The sequence below is a fragment of the Bacillus rossius genome, chromosome 2 (assembly GCF_032445375.1).
Source record: "Bacillus rossius redtenbacheri isolate Brsri chromosome 2, Brsri_v3, whole genome shotgun sequence".
Classification (NCBI taxonomy): Eukaryota; Metazoa; Arthropoda; class Insecta; order Phasmatodea; family Bacillidae; genus Bacillus; species Bacillus rossius.
The window spans coordinates 45709250-45728646 of NC_086331.1; the positions used below are offsets into that span (position 1 = coordinate 45709250).

General features: G+C 35.8%; 1 protein-coding gene across 1 annotated transcript in view; it reads right to left on the reverse strand.

Annotated features, from left to right (window-relative positions):
* LOC134529262 (WSCD family member AAEL009094) overlaps positions 1-19397 on the reverse strand; it is a 489539-nt gene that overhangs the window by 86527 nt on the left and 383615 nt on the right. The gene's annotated exons all lie outside the window — the stretch shown is intronic.

Below are 19397 nucleotides of genomic sequence, written 5' to 3' on the forward strand. Positions count from 1 at the left end.
AATTATTAAATTTATAAATAAAATTTAAAAATAAATTAAAAAATAAAATTTTAATTAAATACCTGTGCATCGAACACCCCACTCCTCTAAATTACGAATACACCATCTAGCACACCACTCCTATGTTACAATGACATCGTCATCGAACACCTCACTTATCCCTGTTACAGTTTTTCGTTACACGACATTCTTTTAAATAAATTTATTATCAAAATAAAAAATATATACCATCGTTGTATGCCGGAGGCAGCCATGTTATTTAGTGGAGACCACCATCTTGAATTCATCTGATGGATGTCATCATCGGGTGTAGATTTCTAAAGTACGTTAGTGTATGTTAGATCGAGTTTAAATTTCTACCAACATTATTATGACCCTTATAGACAAAATTCCACAAAATCCACAAAAATCCAAAAAAATCCACAGTCATTTCGTTGTTGTAACCCCCATTTTTTCTTAAAGTCTTATTATTTATAGGTTTTAACTAAAATATATGTTATCAATACTACCGTGGATGTGATAGTTAAAGTAATGATAATTTTAAAAAACATTTATTACTCCATTTTTGCGGACCAGACATTTTCCAGAGTCCTAACTCACAAGTAATATTCTCTTCTCATGTTTGCGTACTCGTGTTTTAAAATCTGCATGGAAGCAGATATTTTTAATGTCTGCATATAATTACATTCCTAAACAAGTTCATAATTGCGTACACGTGTTTAAAAGCTGCATGGAAACAGATATTTTTTTAATTCCTGCGTATAATTACATTCCTAAACAAGTTCATGTTTGCGTACTCGTGTTTTAAAGCTGCATGGAAGCAGATATTTTTAATGTCTGCGTATAATTACATTTAACCATTCTCAAAGACATTTATAAGTATTAGTACCTTGAATGATTTAGGTGTTACGTTAAAATAATAAACAATTTGACGGAAGCACATTCATAGAAAAGGACGCACAATCGGAAGCACAATCAAAAAAAAGGTAGCACATTTGGAAGCACAATCTCAAGCACAATCAACAAAAAGGGTGCACATTTGGAAGCACAATCAGCAAAAAGGAAGCACATTTGGAAGCACAATCAACAAAAAGGAAGCACAATCGAACATTTTACGTTTCAACTTAATGTCTGATCGCTTACAACACTCACCTCAGCTATTACCTACTGCCGCTACGAGATGCACTTCATATCAAATGAAAATAGTATTTTTTTAAGTCGTGGCAAGAAGTCGAAGTAAATAAAATATCAAAAAAAATATTTAACACTATTTAATAAAACACACAATCCTTCGCACCATCTTCTCACCCTTGTTAACACAATACCATTCAGAAGGCGTTACCGACCCCCTTCACAGCACACCGCTCCACAGTACTTTCCATACTAGCCATCAAATACTCTGTCCACACAACTATACAAGCTTCACACAGCTCCGAAGTCGATAATTGAGAAATAAAAGCCTAATATACCACCACCACAGCGGCAATATCCTCCACAAACAGATTGGAGGTGTTCACAGGTATATCTGCGATGTCTTCCCTGGACTCTTCGTCTTCATCCATTGCAAGTGCTTCTTCCGGACCGCTAGCCTCCTGACAGCATGCACAGAAATCCCCCTCAACAATTTTCTCATCGCTGGCAAGACACTCTTACTAGCTCTGTTGATAACTACGAATGATACATCCTAAGGGTGCAATTGTTGAACTGTCCCCACCCATCTATTGCAGTCCTGTTCGTGCATGCCAAGCACACACGTCACTGACGCATGGCCTTTGACGTCGGAAGACCTACCCCCTCCCCCTCACCCGGAACCATCCACACTCCAAATAGCTGCTTCATTTAGACCTGACGCCACACTCCCCAGCCTCCTAATACCATTTTCAGCACCTTCGACGAACATCCCAAACTCTGGTAACTGGTGAAAAGTTTCAAAAAGTACATATATAAATACATTTTTTTATTTATTAGACTTGCATTTATTAATATAAAAATTTACATTTCAAAACATTAAAATTTATATGGCATCAGTAGATTTTATCCAACTGATTTTCACTTTTATCGAATCCTAACCACTACACAAACAAGGGATCATCTTTCTAATACATCAATTTTTCTACTAAATAATCGCTTGGGTACTTGGTAGGCTGAATTTATTCCCCATAGAATCCGCCACGTATCGCCGAACATCGTTAATCTCTCAAGTAGTAACATCTAAGATGGTAAAAACGTATTTTAACAATACGTAATATTTATGTCGACCATTTTTAAATACACACCTAATATTCAATTTAAGCTCTAAGTTTTATTGCGCCTAGTTTATTTGCATCAAAATAAACAGTTTCCAGGAGTGAGTTATCTTTTACATTAACAGGCACCATGACAGTTTTTCTGTATTTTCTGTAACATATAAATCCACATATAACTCCCTTTTGCTGCAAACTCCCTTCATATGGCTTCCTTTAGAGCAGGAATAAATCACAAATTCACCCATCCTTTTATCTCTGTGAACATTGTTTAATTATATATTCCGAACAAGGCTACAAGACTTCTTGGCTACAAAGCTACAAGCTACAAGGTTCCAATCGGATACGAGTCTACAATACTACCAGGCTACAAGACCACGAGACTACAAGGATACATCAAAAACACATAGAAAAAAACCTTGGTATACAAATACCAACTCAGCAACTTTAAAGCTTACTGTAGAGCAGAAAAATCCCTGAAATATGTATTTTATGCTTACTACAAGATCAAGTGGTTTTTTAACCATTACATATTCAGCCCTAGCTACAGACTTGACAACAAACATTCAATGAAACGGACACACATTTGGATAAAACATTGAACTCAGTAGGATACGATATCTAAGATACATTAGCTAAAATAGTAAAGGAAATGATAGGCTCCAGCTCAAGCCGGCTGCAATGCCTTCAACCACATTTGGCTCCAAATGATTTTAGTTACAATATAGCACGTACCCGCCACAATTACCGGTAAGACGTTATTATGACTCTTCATTTTGTTAGTCATTTATTACGATTTTTACATCTTTAAGTTATAAGTTGTACTACGATAACCCAACCTTAGCTAGAAATTATATTACAATAAATAAAACAAACCTTTTTATCCAAAGTATAATTTTGTTTTTCACTTTTAAACACATGCAGACAAAACAAGTTATTATTGTATGTAGCATGCATTTGGTATTGGGTAAATATTCTTCATTTTTGCGAGGCAAGTAGAAGTCTTAACCTATTTACCAATATGTTAAAATATTCCATGTGGTGTAATAAATCTCTTCAGCTTCTAACATCTTACGTAAATTTTTATTACTAACACTTTTAAGATTTCTGAAGTTCCTTTTTTAATACCAGCCTAAAAGTCATTAAAATTGTAATCGCTCCACTGACCATTATAAGCCTAATCTGAATAATTTAGTTTAATAAGTCGTTTCCATCATTTTGGTCTCAAAATTTTATCACAGTATTCGATTTTGTGAGCTTCACGTTCTTAATCATAGATTTAATTCTTGTAAGCTTCAGGTGAATCATAGCATTATTCGACATTTTCAGCTTTAGGCTGTTCTAAAGTGCTCTCAATTACATGGAGGCGGCTAGAACTTGGTGTAAAATATTTTTTTTAATTCCCCATGATAATGCTACTTTCTTCGTTAACTTTTAGTTCCAAATAATTAACAAGACCTGGTATAGTACTATTAGAATCATCCTCTTCTCATTTCTCGGGATCATGATAGTCATCCAATATTTTGCTACCATTTCACTTCTTTGCTTTTATAGACACGCCATTCTTAACATTAACCAGCCTTGTTTTACAGATAGAGGGCTTTGCCAGACCTCAAGGGGGAAGAGAATCATCTTACAAACGAGTGTTTCTAGGCTGTACTTAAACTATTTAACGAATGAATAATGGATATTTTTATTCAAGTGCGACCTCATTAAAATGCGTAAATTTCTTATTTGGTGTCAGGAATTCAAAATACAAATGGATACCTCTCAATATATTCCAAGACCAATACAAAAAATTTAACTCAATAAAAGATATATGACTCAAAAAAAATGGAAGCACAATACATTAAATTAATTTATTAACACAGAATCATTCCTCTATAAGAGTACAAATGTGTTTATTACTAATGTGAACACACATTTAAAACACTAATACTCATATTTCAAACATAATTCATCATATTTCACACACAAATCAGCATAATTCGAAACAATAATCTACACAATTCACAAAAACCGCATATATTCAAGACCAAGAACATAAGTTTGAAGTGATGTTCTTTTCTCTTATAGAGCGACACGTAATAATACAATCATCTGGTTTTCGTCGATGCTATAGATGTTTATGCAGGCACGAGGATTCTGTTTCTCGAACAGAGGGATCTGGCGGAGTTGATTGCGAAACTCGTTAGTTAAGTTGAACATTCCCTCCAAGTCATTGTTGCACTGATTACCATGCTCAGAACCTCACCCGCATATAAATTGACCAGAATTGCACACTTAAAATGTATGTGCTCATTTATATATTTACAGATTGACCACCGCATATTTTTCTTTGATACAGGTAGGTATTTCGATGTAGGAGCTAGCTCAAAGTGGACCAAGCTTAATAATGTGTAGTTGTAGACGCTTAACACCAGACAAAGACCATCCGGACCCCCATCATAATTATTATTCTTCCTCTTTACATATCTTAAAGATGTATTCAGTAATGACATCCTACACTTCACGAACTGCAAAGAGTGGAACTTTCGTGGTTTTGTAGGCCCTCTTGTCTTCACACGTACACATTGGCTATTCACAAATGCACTCAAGCACGATGTAATACTTGAGTGGACCATCATCTTCAATTACCTCTACGAGTTGGCTTATTAGTTTAACCTTCATAGAGTCCAAGTATGTACATGTGTCCTTGACAGAACTAGTATTATTTTCTACCACACAAGTCTTCAAGTTACCCCCAGATTCCCACTTCTGCAATGATGAGGTCCTAGATGTTGGCCAAAACCCGCCTCAGTCACCAGTTATGTTCGGCTGGTGCTTGGCTTAGGTATGACTACAGGTTTAAGCGCAGCCATTCTCTGCTTCTTAGCTGATATTGGATCAGGACCCTTGCACACTTTGGTATGTGCTTTCAACTTACGATCCTTGGCGAACACTTTAGCATAGTTCCCACTTGAATACCTTTTATGGCTAGGGTTGAGAACGCAAACCGTCTTCTCATGATGTGTGACATGGCTGGAGTTTTCGAAGGTTTTGAAGCATAACCTACATCAGGTGACTGAAGTCGTGAGGGCAGCACCAGTACATGTTGTAAGATATTATCGCAATTTATCACTTCGAACAACCATCTTTCCACACATATCACACTGCTTGAGGTCATGCTGCAGGTTGTCAGCACACTGACGTTCGTAACGGTATCAGTTATTAGCTGCCGTATAGATAGCAGAGCAGAAACGTCATTTCTGCATGGTTGATGTCATCACAACAATCGGTAGTCTGTTTTCAATGCACGGAACACGCAAAGGAAGCCGAACGTACGGAAAACATTACCAAAAGTCTTAACAAAACCATGTAGCTAGCCATTACATTAAAATGTTTGCATACATTACTTCAAATCTACAAAATACAGCTTCAATAAACCAATCCTTAAGTTAGCACTACCTTGCCCGACAATAATCTAAAAAATCAAAAATCTTAAAGCACTGTAACTAACAAGTTACACAGAAGTAGTCAAAAAATATTCAAAACCTTATAACTGGTAACTTTAACAAATTTTTAAGTACAAAGAAACATTTAGCTGAAAAATATTAAAAGTTCACACAGCCCTCTCTCCACACAAATATTTAAATACAGAGAAGCATTAAGCTGAAAATATTCAAAGCCCTTCATAGTTATATTTTCACACAAAAGATTAAGTACACAGAAGCATTAAGCGCAGAAATATTCAAAGTCCACACAACCCCCTCTCCACACAAATGTTTAAGTACAGAGAAGCATTAAACGAAAAAATATTCAAAAGCCGCACAGCTACATTTTCACACAAAAGTTTAAGTACACAGAAGAAGCTAGCAGAAAAAATGTTTAAAGTTCTGATAGCTAACAAAATTATTTAAAAGATCATATACATAGCTATCTACGAAAGGAAAAAAATGAATACACAGCCTAAAACCCACTCATTTACACGAAATCCAACAAATTAACCCACAAACTACAACTAATCATACTACCCCTCAATATAACAAAGAAGCCCCTTGCTTGAAACAAACCAAACCTAAAAATTGTTACAATTTTAGCACAAAACGTAGCTCAGGTGCAGGTGTTTATAATAACTCCTGAGTTTCGGTAGGTCTGTGATGTGTGAAGGGGTATGGGGTAAAAACATATAGGAACCATGCAACAAGTATGATTAACCTCTATAGCTTGGACCAAGTACAACCACTATTAGCTTTGCCAATTAGAGATGGGGTCGCGAGGTACTTTCACAATCATGACTCATCTCTCAATAATGCCTGAGAGCCTGAGCTATCCACAACAGTCTCAAGCAATTCATGGCATCGTGGACCCAAGAGTCCCTCAGCACACAGACATTATCTACACACACAGTTAAACTTCTACATGACAATACTTGACATGGTAAATGTTATAGTTATGAAAGGAAATAGTTAGAAAAATTTAAATCTAATACTTTTTTGCATTCAGAACATACACATACATGTGTGAAACTAAGCATAGTATTTGAGCGAAAACATTAGTTGCTCACAAAATATATTTTGTGTAAATAACTTCATACCTACAATACCCACATTAAATCCATAATTCATAGTGATAAATTATCAAAACAACCCACAACACCATCAAATTAATCTGCACATTAGCATATTGCAGCTACCCCCAACACCCTTTGAATTCAATCTGACATAAAAATCATTCAAATACCACCAATGTAAAAATTACAAGTCGAAAAACTATGCATGAGTTCAAGAATGGAGGTGATTTCATCCATATCAGTATAGGGTCCTACACAAAAAGAAACAATTTAATGTATCGCCCTGGATACCAAATCATTTAGACCATCCCAAGACACATATAATATCTCTTATTCTGCCATTATTCTGAAAATCTTAAGATTCTTGTTTTTTAACACCAGCTACATAGGCATTGTCATCATCATCTTCTCAGATATCATCGACACAGCCATTATCTTGATCAACATACTCATCCAGATTACTGTCATATTTCGTAATCTTAGGCATCGAAGCTTCTTCTTTGTCTTGAAATATACTTTATAAGTGTCCATCCGTTCTCAAAGATTGAAGGCTCTGGATAAATGGGCTGAAACATATTCTCACTTGTCACAATAATGATACGTCCATCGTCTTCGGTCTTCCTTAAACCTTCAACATCCTTAATTTCAAGTTCTGTGTCGAGATCAGAAAAGCTACGAACATTCATCCCAAGGAATAACATTCATCAGTGAGCATAACTTTTAAAGTCTTGCAATGTCTTTTTAAGCTCTCTCTTAGAGAAAAATACCTGTCACACCGATCAAAACTCAACATTTTATATAGTTGGTTTTTGACATGATCATTCTTTCTCAAACTAAAACCCCTGAAAAATATCTACACCAGTGACCTTTTCATGAAGTTAATAGCACCGATCCAGAATCCATATTTGTTTCTACAACAAATATCAGAAGCAACCTGAAAGATCAAACGCAAATACTAAACTTAAATAGAAAAAATTAAAATAAACTATCAGCGAGAGTTAATTCCGAATTTAAAATAATACATGGTTAAGTAATTCCGCTTCTCACCAACATATTTTGCAACATGCTGATTTAAAGTACTTAATTATTTATTTCTAATAAGATAAACCTTATACATAGTACATAATATTAGCTAAGCAAATATAAATGTTTTCCACATATGACTACAAATGTAGTCAATTCGGCAGCAAATGTAACCAATTTTCTCCATCTGTCTACAAATGTAACCATGTAGCCTATGTATTCCGATCTTCAACCCATTTCGTTTCAGAGTATGATGGGTGTATTCATACTGTTAATAATGCTATGTTATTATGTAGCATGCAGGTTGTAAACTTGGTGTTCGCAAGAGATGTAAGGATTCGATAGGTCTCAAGGGAAAGAAAATCAAATTTGTGTTGTCCTCGTAACAAGCTACCATTTCTTATATGTAACAAAATAGTGGATTTTAATCAAGTGTTATCGTTATTATCATTTGTTTAAACTAACCGAAATTCTCAGCGCATAACCAGTCACATGTATAAATAATCTGACTATGGTGGATTTTTACCCTAGAATTCACTGAAAAATGCTATGTGAGAATCAATTTTATTTCTAAATAAGGTCACATTCGCCAGTTCTCAGAGTGAACATTATGGAGGATGTATACTTGGTGTTCGCAAGAGAAGTAAGGATTCGATAGGTCTCAAGAGAAAATCATAAAATTCTTGTCAGGTAAAAAAGCAGAAGCACACGAAAAAAAAAATACTCATCTGACCCAGTAAAGTTGAAGCAAACGTAGAAATCCATCGAAATTTCACGTTAAAAAATAGGGAAACTCAGAGAAAACCATCAGGTAGAAGATGTCGTTTATAAACATTATAAATTATCAATTTTTTTGAAAAAGTTCAAATTGAATCCTGCTTAAGGCAATTGGTGCATGGTAAAAAATGGTCACAGGACCGAAAACAATGAATTTTGTATCATATGACCACTAAAGAGTCTAGGTGCCTATGTGGGTGACCGTTACTATGTAGGGAGGTCAGGAGCTTAGTTCCAGCTCGTCAGTGGCGAGATGGCCTTCATACGGGAAGGGTGTCGCTGGTGGTCGCTCTGCGGCCTGCCATCTAGCGGTAACTAACAAAACCTCGAAGATTGTATCTCGCTCTCCCTCTAACACACAGCCGATAAGGTTCTATCGTGCCCGGAGGAGGGGAAGGTTTAGCAGGTTTCTCTTTCACTCATCCTTCGCCATGGGGAGGCGGAATGGATTATTTTTTGTCCGTAACTGCGCACATGTGGCTGAGAGGCTAACCTCTCCACTCCCGCACATCTTCTCACTCAACTCGCTCGTTCTCTCACACTTTTTCAATAAATCTTTTAAAATCTTCAACATCAATACTTTAAACCATTGCGCTTCCTACAGATTAATTATATTTCAGGCACATGCCCGAATTCAGCTGAAAAAAAATAAAACGTGTAGTCAATTTTTTTCTTCAAAAACCTTCCGAAACACTGTGTGTTAAAAAACATTCTGAAAGCCCATTTTTCTAGATAAATGGAAATTCTAAATCTCCTACGCCACAAGGAAACATTGTGCTTTAATATTATGTAAAGAAAACACCTCTTAGTTTTATAGTTATGTATAGGTGGTGTGATATGTTTTAGATGTCGCACCATCTTATCATCCATGTAGAAGAGTTACCCGAAAAGCTAACAAGACTATTGCAATGGAAATGGAAACATGGTTAAGGAAATATTTTTCAAATAATTGTAAACAGTAAACAACATATAAAATTCTTATAACTGTAAAATTAAAATACAAACAACCCTATAGCAAATTTAATTTCAATATGAAAAAGTCTACAATAATGTTTACAAGAAACGAAATTGCAATAGCAATAACAAAATATCGCAATTTTGTTACATTGTTAACATGTATATTATTTTTAATAAAGGCAATAAAAATGACATACTCAATATTTGGAATACAATAAATACCTTAAGCCCTACATAATTGCTGCGATATTCACAATAAATGCTTTTCTTAAATATAGTAATTAAAAAACATTGTAAATAAATTATGAACATACATATTATGGTGAAGGAATGTGGACACTATCACACTGAAAAATCTTAGAGGGTAGTTTTCCTCATCTTATTTCTTTCTTTGCGTTTTTGGTCTTGTTCGTTAAAATATTTCATGTTCAAATATGTACTTGATACGCATATACGTTCTTGTCCTGACAAAACAGTATAAAACTTCTTCTGGATATTTATTTTCAGTAGTTCCGCAAATAATTTTAGTCAGTGATTCAAAAATCCGCTCTTTTTTGTACAAATTGTTGCCATGAACATTATCAAAACCCATTTCAGGGATCTTTATTAATTCAAAAAATTCATTAGTGGGACATTTTAAGTTACCCTTTGATTGTTCATGTATCCAGCTATCGTCCTCCGAATTGAAATCCGTAGTGCCAAGGTCAAGATATTTATTTCTGAATCGGTGAGCTATATAGCCAGAAACATATTTCAGCCCTTCAAGAGAAATTTCGTCACTTGAAAGAGGCCTGGCCTCTAAATCTAAGTCTATTTCTTCCATGTCAGCAAGATCTATTTCATTTAAACATGATTTCTCTTGAAATGTCTTTGTAAAATACACATCCTTGCACAAAAGTAGTTCTGTAATTTCATTCTGATAAGCACTGTCCTGTTCCATTTCATTTGACGAAACATCACTTACCAAACACATTTCGTTTGTCTTCTCATCCGTGTTTTTCCGTTCAGAAAAAACTGCTGCAGAATGTTTTCACAATATGTAGTTTATAATTCTGTATTTAAAGTAAATGGGCGACAGATGCGTATTTTGATGTCCCATACATACCTCTAATATACGGAGAGAGAAAAAACCACTCTAACACATCTTAGTTCAGTTTAACTGTTAACAAATATTTAGGTTACTGGTCCTATACATATTTCCGAATGTTTTACTGACTGAGTTATACTGGACATTAATTAAATTGATCGCTGATATTTACACTTTTAAACGAAATTTTGGATTTATCATTTTATGTAAACTCTAATGCGTTAAAAAGTGTAACGCAACTCTACACACAGGTAGTGCACTGCCCTATGCACATTAGTTAACAAAAAAATAAAATGAAATATTAATTACTGATAAATAATACCTTGATGTCGTGATACAAGTAACACATGCTTATCTGATATTTATCTCAATTAGAATACGAAATAGGAAGACAAAATAATTAACTGATTTTAAGACTGATTTATTACTTACACAGTACAGTGCATTTTGAAGACAAATGGGTCTTAAGAAGCGAAAATCGTACTCGATTAAAGGATGGTATGGTGTTTGGTTTATTAAGGTTTCCCTCAAAGTAACGGTTTCACAATGCTTTTAAGATATTAGTTGCATCCCAACATAAGTTCAAAACATTTCTCTTAAGAGTGTGCTTCATAGCATTTAAAGATGTGCCTTAATTATTTTGCAAATTTATCATTGTTATGGTGACGATGTCAGGGGTTTTCGTAATTTTTTTTAGAAATGTAGTACAGTATTAGCAACTACGTTAAGAACTGTTATTTTATTCACACAGAGAAAAGAAATACAAAATGCTAAAATTTGGCATTTGTCTTTTTATATACTATATAGGTTTGTTAATATATGTGTGTTGTAACATGTATAAAAATGTTAAATAATTATATTCAACAATATTTGGTAATTATATATATTAAAAAACTTTTATGTACGCGACTTGAAACTACGTGAAAGGTTTTCAGTCTATAAAGGCCTATCTATGATTTTTTTAAAATTATTAATTCTTATGCAAACAATTAATAAAAATGAAAGTTTCTTACATTGTCAGTATATGCATAGCATTACAGTTATTCCAAACAATTCTCTACCAGTGTTTACCTAAGGTTTGCATGTTACGTTGGTTCTTATACTAATACACGTATATTACAAGAGGTTTGTAATAGATTAAATGAGGTAATTAAAATTCGTTTTTATAAACGTTGTGTATGAAATTATAAATTTTTAGACGTATAATAACAAAAAGAAGTGCGTTCCGAAGACATATGTCGGAAGTGTTACCCACTGAAACATTATTCCCACTTCAACTCTCTGTAAAAATAAAAGTATGGGGTTGAATGCATCAAAAGGGGTATTTCATACGCTGGTGTCCCCCACTTATAATTGCAAACAAGAATTTTTCCTCGATGTTGTAATTTACTCTGCGTATTCACAAAATTTTTTGGCAGTAAATAGGTATTTAATTTTTAAAAATGAAAGCATTCATGTTTCGAAAAAAATATTAAAGCGATCTGGGGAAAAATGTTTACAGATACTCTAGTAAAATTTTCAGTTTGATTGTTTTGATAGTTTCGGAGCTGTTGCGAGTTTAGTTTAGAGGATTTTTCGGCCGCGCGAGGCAAGTTTGGCTCGTGTTCGTTTTCTTCCAGCGTAGGAAGCAGGGAACAAACGCCGATACCCGGCTTCACCTCGCATCCTCTGCTGGCCTTCCCTTGTCCTCTCCAGATGTATTACTGTATATTAGCTCCATGAGCGCGACCTTGACAGACCCTTCGTTTCTTCGGCCTCCTCTCTCGTCCTCCCTCTACACCCCATTCTTCCCCCTCCCCACCCGCAGGCTGCGGCCAGCCAGCCGGAGATCCGCCGGACTACCTGGTTCCGACAAGCGCCACCCTCAGCGCCACATCGCGGGGACATTATTCCGGGCGGCGAGAGTTTTACACGCAGCACTAGAACTGTCACTCCAGAGGGCGTGTTTTGAGTCGTATTGTATCAAAAACAAAAGGATATGAAAATATATACATAACTCAATAGTTTTCTGCAAATTATGTTTTCATTTTCATTTAAATTTATTCTTTAAATCGCTCCTGAAGTAGTCCAGCAGTGATCAATTTGAAATTGTCATTATTAAACTGTAATTTTGACGATGAAATTTTTTTTCTTACTTTTATAGGTGCAGAAATCTATTTGTACACTCGTTTCTTGAACTCTACTTAAGTTTAACATAATTATGTGTTTTCTCAATAATTCTGGCTTGGAATAAAAATTAATGCATTTAAAATGGCATAACTCAGTAAAAAAAAGTTTATTAAAAATATCCTAGGTATATTATGTCTTAAAAAGAAGCATCAAAAATAAATATGTACAGTTAAATTAGTTTTGTCGTAATATTTTCCATGTACCAATCGCCTTAAGCAACATGAGAGTTCTGGCACAAGTCAGCTTGTGAACTCTTTGTTTAAGCAACATGAGAGTTTTAGCACAAGTCAGCTTGTGAATTTTTTGTTTAAGCAACATTAAAGTTCTTGCACAAGTCTGCTTGTAAACTCTTTGCTTAAGCAACATAAGAGTTCTGGCAAAAGTCAGCTTGTGAACTCTTTGCTTAGCAGGATTTAATCTGAACTTTTAAAAAAATATATGATAATTTATGATGTTTAAAAACGACATCTTCTACCTAATGGTTTTCCCTGAGTGTCCTATTTTTTCACGTGAAAATTCGATCGATTTCTACATTTGCTTCAACTTTACTGGGTCAGATGACTTTTTTCCATTTGCTTCTGCTTTTTTACCTGACAAGAATTTTATGATTTTCTCTTGAGACCTATCGAATCCTTACTTCTCTTGCGAACACCAAGTATACATCCTCCATAATGTTCACTCTGAGAACTGGCGAATGTGACCTTATTTAGAAATAAAATTGATTCTCACATAGCATTTTTCAATGAATTCTGGGGTAAAATCCACCATAGTCAGATTATTTATACATGTGACTGGTTATGCGCTGAGAATTTCGGTTAGTTTAAACAAATGATAATAACGATAACACTCGATTAAAATCCACTATTTTGTTACATATAAGAAATGGTGGCTTGTTACGAGGACAAAACACATTTGATTTTCTTTCCCTTGAGACCTATCGAATCCTTACTTCTCTTGCGAACACCAAGTATACAACCTGCATGCTACATAATAACATAGCTTTATAAACAGTATGAATACACCCATTATACTCTGAAAAGAAGTGGGTTAAAGATCGGAATACATAGGCTACAGGGTTACATTTGTAGACAGATGGAGAAAATTGGTTACATTTGCTGCCGAATTGACTACATTTGAAGTCATATGTGGGTAACATTTATATTTGCTTAACTAATATTATGTACTATTTATAAGGTTTATTTCATTAGAAATAAATAATTAAGTACTTTAAATCAGCATGTTGCAAAATATGTTGGTGAGAAGCGGAATTACTTAACCATGTATTATTTTTAATTCGGAATTAACTCTCGCTGATAATTTATTTTAATTTTTTCTATTTATGTTTAGTATTTGCGTTTGATCTTTCAGGTTGCTTCTGATATTTGTTGTAGAAACTAATATGGATTCTGGATCGGTGCTATTAACTTCATGAAAAGGTCACTGGTGTAGATATTTTTCAGGGGTTTTAGTTTGAGAAAGAATGATCATGTCAAAAACCAACTATATAAAATGTTGAGGTTTGATCAATGTGACAGGTATTTTGCTCTACGGGAGAGTTAAAAAAGACATTGCAAGACTTTTAAAGTTATGCTCACTGATGAATGTTATTCCTTGGGATGAATGTTCGTAGCTTTTCTGATCTCGACAAAGAACTTGAAATTAAGGATGTTGAAGGTTTAAGGAAGAACGAAGACGGTGGACGTATCATTATTGTGATAAGTGACAATATGTTTCAGCCCATTTCTCCAGAGTCTTCGAATTTTGAGAACGGATGGACACTTACAAAGGATATTTCAAGACAAAGAAGAAGCTTCGATGCCTAAGATTAAGAAATATGACTTTAATCTGGATAAGTATGTTGATCATGATGATGGCTGTGTCGATGATATCTAAGAAGATGATGAGGATAATTCCTATGTAGCTGGTGTTAAAAACCAAGAATCTTGTGATTTTCAGAATAATGGCAGCATAAAAGATATTATATGTGTCTTGGGATCGTCTAAAAGATTTGGTAGCCAGGGCGATACATTAAATTGTTTCTTTTTGTGTAGGAGCCTATACTGATATGGATGAGATCACCTCCATACTTGAACTCATGCATAATTTTTCGACTTGTAATTTTTACATTGGTGGTATTTGAATGTTTTTTGTCAGATTGAATTCAAAGGGTGTTGGGGGTAGCTGCAATATTCTAATGTGCGGATTAATTTGATGGTGTTGTGGGTTTTTTGATAATTTATTATTATGAATTATGGATTTAATGTGGGTATTGTAGTTATGAAGTTACTTACATAAAATGTATTTTGTGAGCAACTAATGTTTTCGCTCGAATACCATGCTTAGTTTCACACATGTATGTGTATGTTCTGAATGCAAAAAAGTATTAGATTTAAATTTTTCTAACTATTTCCTTTCATAACTATAACATTTACCATGTCAAGTATTGTCATGTAGAAGTTTAACTGTGTGTGTAGATAATGTCTGTGTGCTGAGGGACTCTTGGGTCCACGATGCCATGAATTGCTTGAGACTGTTGTGGATAGCTCAGGCTCTCAGACATTATTGAGAGATGAGTCATGATTGTGAAAGTACCTCGCGACCCCATCTCTAATTGGCAAAGCCAATAGTGGTTGTACTTGGTCCAAGCTATAGAGGTTAATCATACTTGTTGCATGGTTGCTACATGTTTTTACCCCATAACCCTTCACACATCACAGACCTACCGAAACTCAGGAGTTGTTATGAAAACCTGCACATGAGCTAAGTTTTGTGCTAAAATTGTAACAAAATTTTTAGGTTTGGTTTAGATCAAGCAAGAAGCTTCTTTGTTATATTGAGGGGTAGTATGATTAGTTGTAGTTTGTGGGTTAATTTGTTGGTTTTCATGTAAATGAGTAGGCTTGAGAATGTGTATTCATTTTTTTTCCTTTCGTAGATAGCTATCTATTTGATCTTTTAAATAATTTTGTTAGCTATCAGAACTTTGAACATTTTTTCTGCTAGCTTCTTCTGTGTACTTAAACTTTTGTGTGAAAATGTAGCTGTGCTGCTTTTGAATATTTTTCAGTTTAATGCTTCTCTGTACTTAAACATTTGTGTGGAGAGGGGGTTGTGTGGACTTTGAATATTTTTGAGCTTAATGCTTCTGTGTACTTAATCTTTTGTGTGAAAATGTAACTATGTAGGGCTTTGAATATTTTCAGCGTAATGATTCTCTGTACTTAAACATTTGTGTGGAGAGGGGGTTGTGTGGACTTTGAATATTTTTCAGCTAAATGCTTCTCTGTACTTAAAAATTTGTAAAAGTTACCAGTTATCATGACTTTCAATATGTTTTGACTACTTCTGTGTAGCTTGTCAGTTACAGAATTTTAACATTTTAGTGAATTTTTAGATTATTTTCGGGCAAGGCAGTGCTAACTTAAGGATTAGGTTTGTTGAAGCTGTATTTTGTAGGTTTGAAGTTATGTATGCAAACATTGTAATGTAATGGCTAGCTACATGGTTTTCTTAAGACTTCTGTTATTGTTCTCCGTACGCCGGGCTTTCTTTGCGTGTTGCGTGCATTGAAAACAGACTACCGATTGTTGTGATGACATCAACCATGCAGAAATGACGTTTTTGCCCTGCTACCTATACGTCAGCTAATAACTGATACAGTTATGAACGTCAGTGTGCTGACAACCTGCAGCATGACCTCATCCAGTGTCATCTGATTGGAAAGATGGTTGCTCGCAGTGATAAATTGCGATAATATCTTACAACATGTACTGGTGCTGCCCTCACGACTTCAGTCAACTGATATACGTTCTGCTTCAAAAGATTCGAAAATTCCAGCCATGTCACACATCATGAGAAGACGGCTTGCATTTTCAACCCTAGCCATAAAATGTATTTGTGTGGGAACTATGTAAAGTGTTCGCCAGGGCTGGTATGTTGAAAGCACATACCAAAGTGTGCAAGGGTCCTGATCCACTATCAACTAAGAAGCAGAGAATGGCTGCGCTCAAGCCTGTAGTCATACCTAAGCCAAACACCAGCCGAACATAACTGGTGACAGAGGCGTGTTTTGACCAACATCCACAACCTCATCATTGCAAAAGTGGGAATCTGGGGGTAACTTGAAGACTTATTTGGTAGAAAATAATACCAGTTCTGTCAAGGACACATTGTTATGACTCGCTCTGAGCACTCTGGCAAGCGGCTTCGAGGCTAGCCCTGAGTCAAATACGAGGTGTCAGCAATTTTAACACCGCCAGAGAAACAGCGACGCAGGTCGCCGAAGGCCGACCGCCGCTGCGAGAGAAAAGGGGACAACACGGAACATCAAACAAGACGCGGACAGAAGGATGAAAACGAGAGCCACCGTCGAGAAGGGGCTTCTTCTGGTCACCGGCGACTGGACGGCTGAAGTCGCGACATCGGAACCACGGAGCGCCGTGGTCCTCGGCCGCCGCAGTCCGTCGTCGAGAACCTGCCACGAGCGCGACCCATCACAACGTGGGTAAGGAACCTGCCGAGGTGTGGTAGCGAGGCTCCCTGATCATTGTCGGAATTAGGTGACAGCTAACACTGTAATGGTACTTGACAGTAAATCAAGTCTCTATATTGAATTGTCTTTCATTTCTAGTCTTGAGCCCCCTATCACCCTGTCTTGGAATAGTCAAGAATTCAGATCATCATAAAGTTGAATCATAACAATGGTGGAGGCGCCTTAAGATTCCCACCTCTTGCTGCGAACTACGAGTTTATCACCTCACCACCCACCCTTTTCTGTAATATTTTGTTTTACGGGTGTAGCCCGACCTATCACACCTATTAAATAGACATAGTGCTTATATAAAATTTGCATGCAAACTAACCTCTTTTAATGCTGCCTTGCTTATACTAATTCTAGTATTAAGAGTGTAATTTGTTAGTAATGTTAATATATGGCGAATGACGAAGGACCACGACCTATTAAAAGTGCAGCAAAACGATTGTTTGAAACACTGTCAGCAAGCCCCGGCTCCAAGGCTAGCGCCTCGCAAGTACGGCTGAGTCAGGATACAAACACAAATGCCACACAGGATTTTAACTCGTTAGTCGCACGAGCACAGCAGCTTGTTACCACTATTCCAGAGGTGGTACAACAGTTGGATCACACAGGGAGAAGTATTACTCGAGCATTCCTCAGTAAACTTGTTTTACAAGGAGTAGAACCAACACAGAACACTGACATATATTATGACGACGTTTTTAACCAGATAGATTCAGGAAAGTCAACTGGGGAAGACAACGGTAGGATCGCTGTAGACATAAAGGACAAACACATGGAAACACACACATACGATAATAACAACCAAATAAAGTTTTCCTAGAGTCTCAAATACCTATAGGTACATTAGAAGGCAAAGCGTTCGAAGATATAGAAGAGTTCCTACACAACTATAATACAAATGGAGAAATCAACAGATGGACAGACCAGGACCGACTACAGCGGTTAGAACTATATCTACGAGGTACAGCTAAGAGGGCATATGAAAACTTACAGACAGCACAGGACTCAACCAGGACGTGGCAACAGACGGTCGAAGGATTAAAAGCCTTGTTTATGCCGCCAGACAAAATTAATAGACGAAGACAAGAATTGCTCTCTCGAAGACAACAGACAGACGAGAGCAGTCTCTTGCATGTCGAAAATATAGTGTACCTAGCAAAACGCTATAAGGCAGATATGAAGGACGAAGAGATTTTGGACATTTTGTGGAAGTCACTTTTACCATCTGTCGTGGACAAGTTGATCTTGCAAAACATTCATACGTTAGATGACATGAAATCATACTTGAGAAAAATAGAAATAGGAAATAGTAGATACAAAGCCAACATTGAAAAAACAACACTTAATACAGAATCATTAGAAAAGGAAATAAATAATTTAAAAGAAGAAATACATAGTCCAACAGTCAACATTGCTAGCACGAAACAAAACATACAGCAACAAGACACCCACGAAAAATTGGTTGTCTGTAAAGTCGGTTTACGGACGATAGTTTAACGTGACAACGTCATAACAAAACATTGATGAAATTATTGCATACCTTTATGAATAAAATTTAATCATTTTTATTTTAATAATAAAAGAATAAATAGTTGAAATATATACTAGTAATCAGATTTTTTAAAAGCAAGAATAATTAACCTTTATTGCCGAAATTGTTGTTTTAATAAGCAACGAAAACCACATTAACTTGTCACTTCACTTTATAAACAGTTGAGCGGAAGAGAGATAGATGCGGCGCAAGCATACAATGAGCGTAACGGGACACAGCGTAATGGAACAATGTGCGTAACAAGACACTTTTTCGTGCGTGCAGCCGGCGTTCATCGATTTATTAGACGTTGCCACGTCAAAAAGAATAAAACCACAGTACAGGCCAATGGAAGTAAGATACAAGGACAGGACATTTATAAACAATAGATCGGGATATAGAAGAAAACCTCCACAGTATGCTCTTAGTAATAGTTGCGCACAGTATCAGCATGCTCAACACTTTATGCGACAGACGCATTACAGGCAGCCGCCGAGCCAAAATAATAGCGAGAGTCA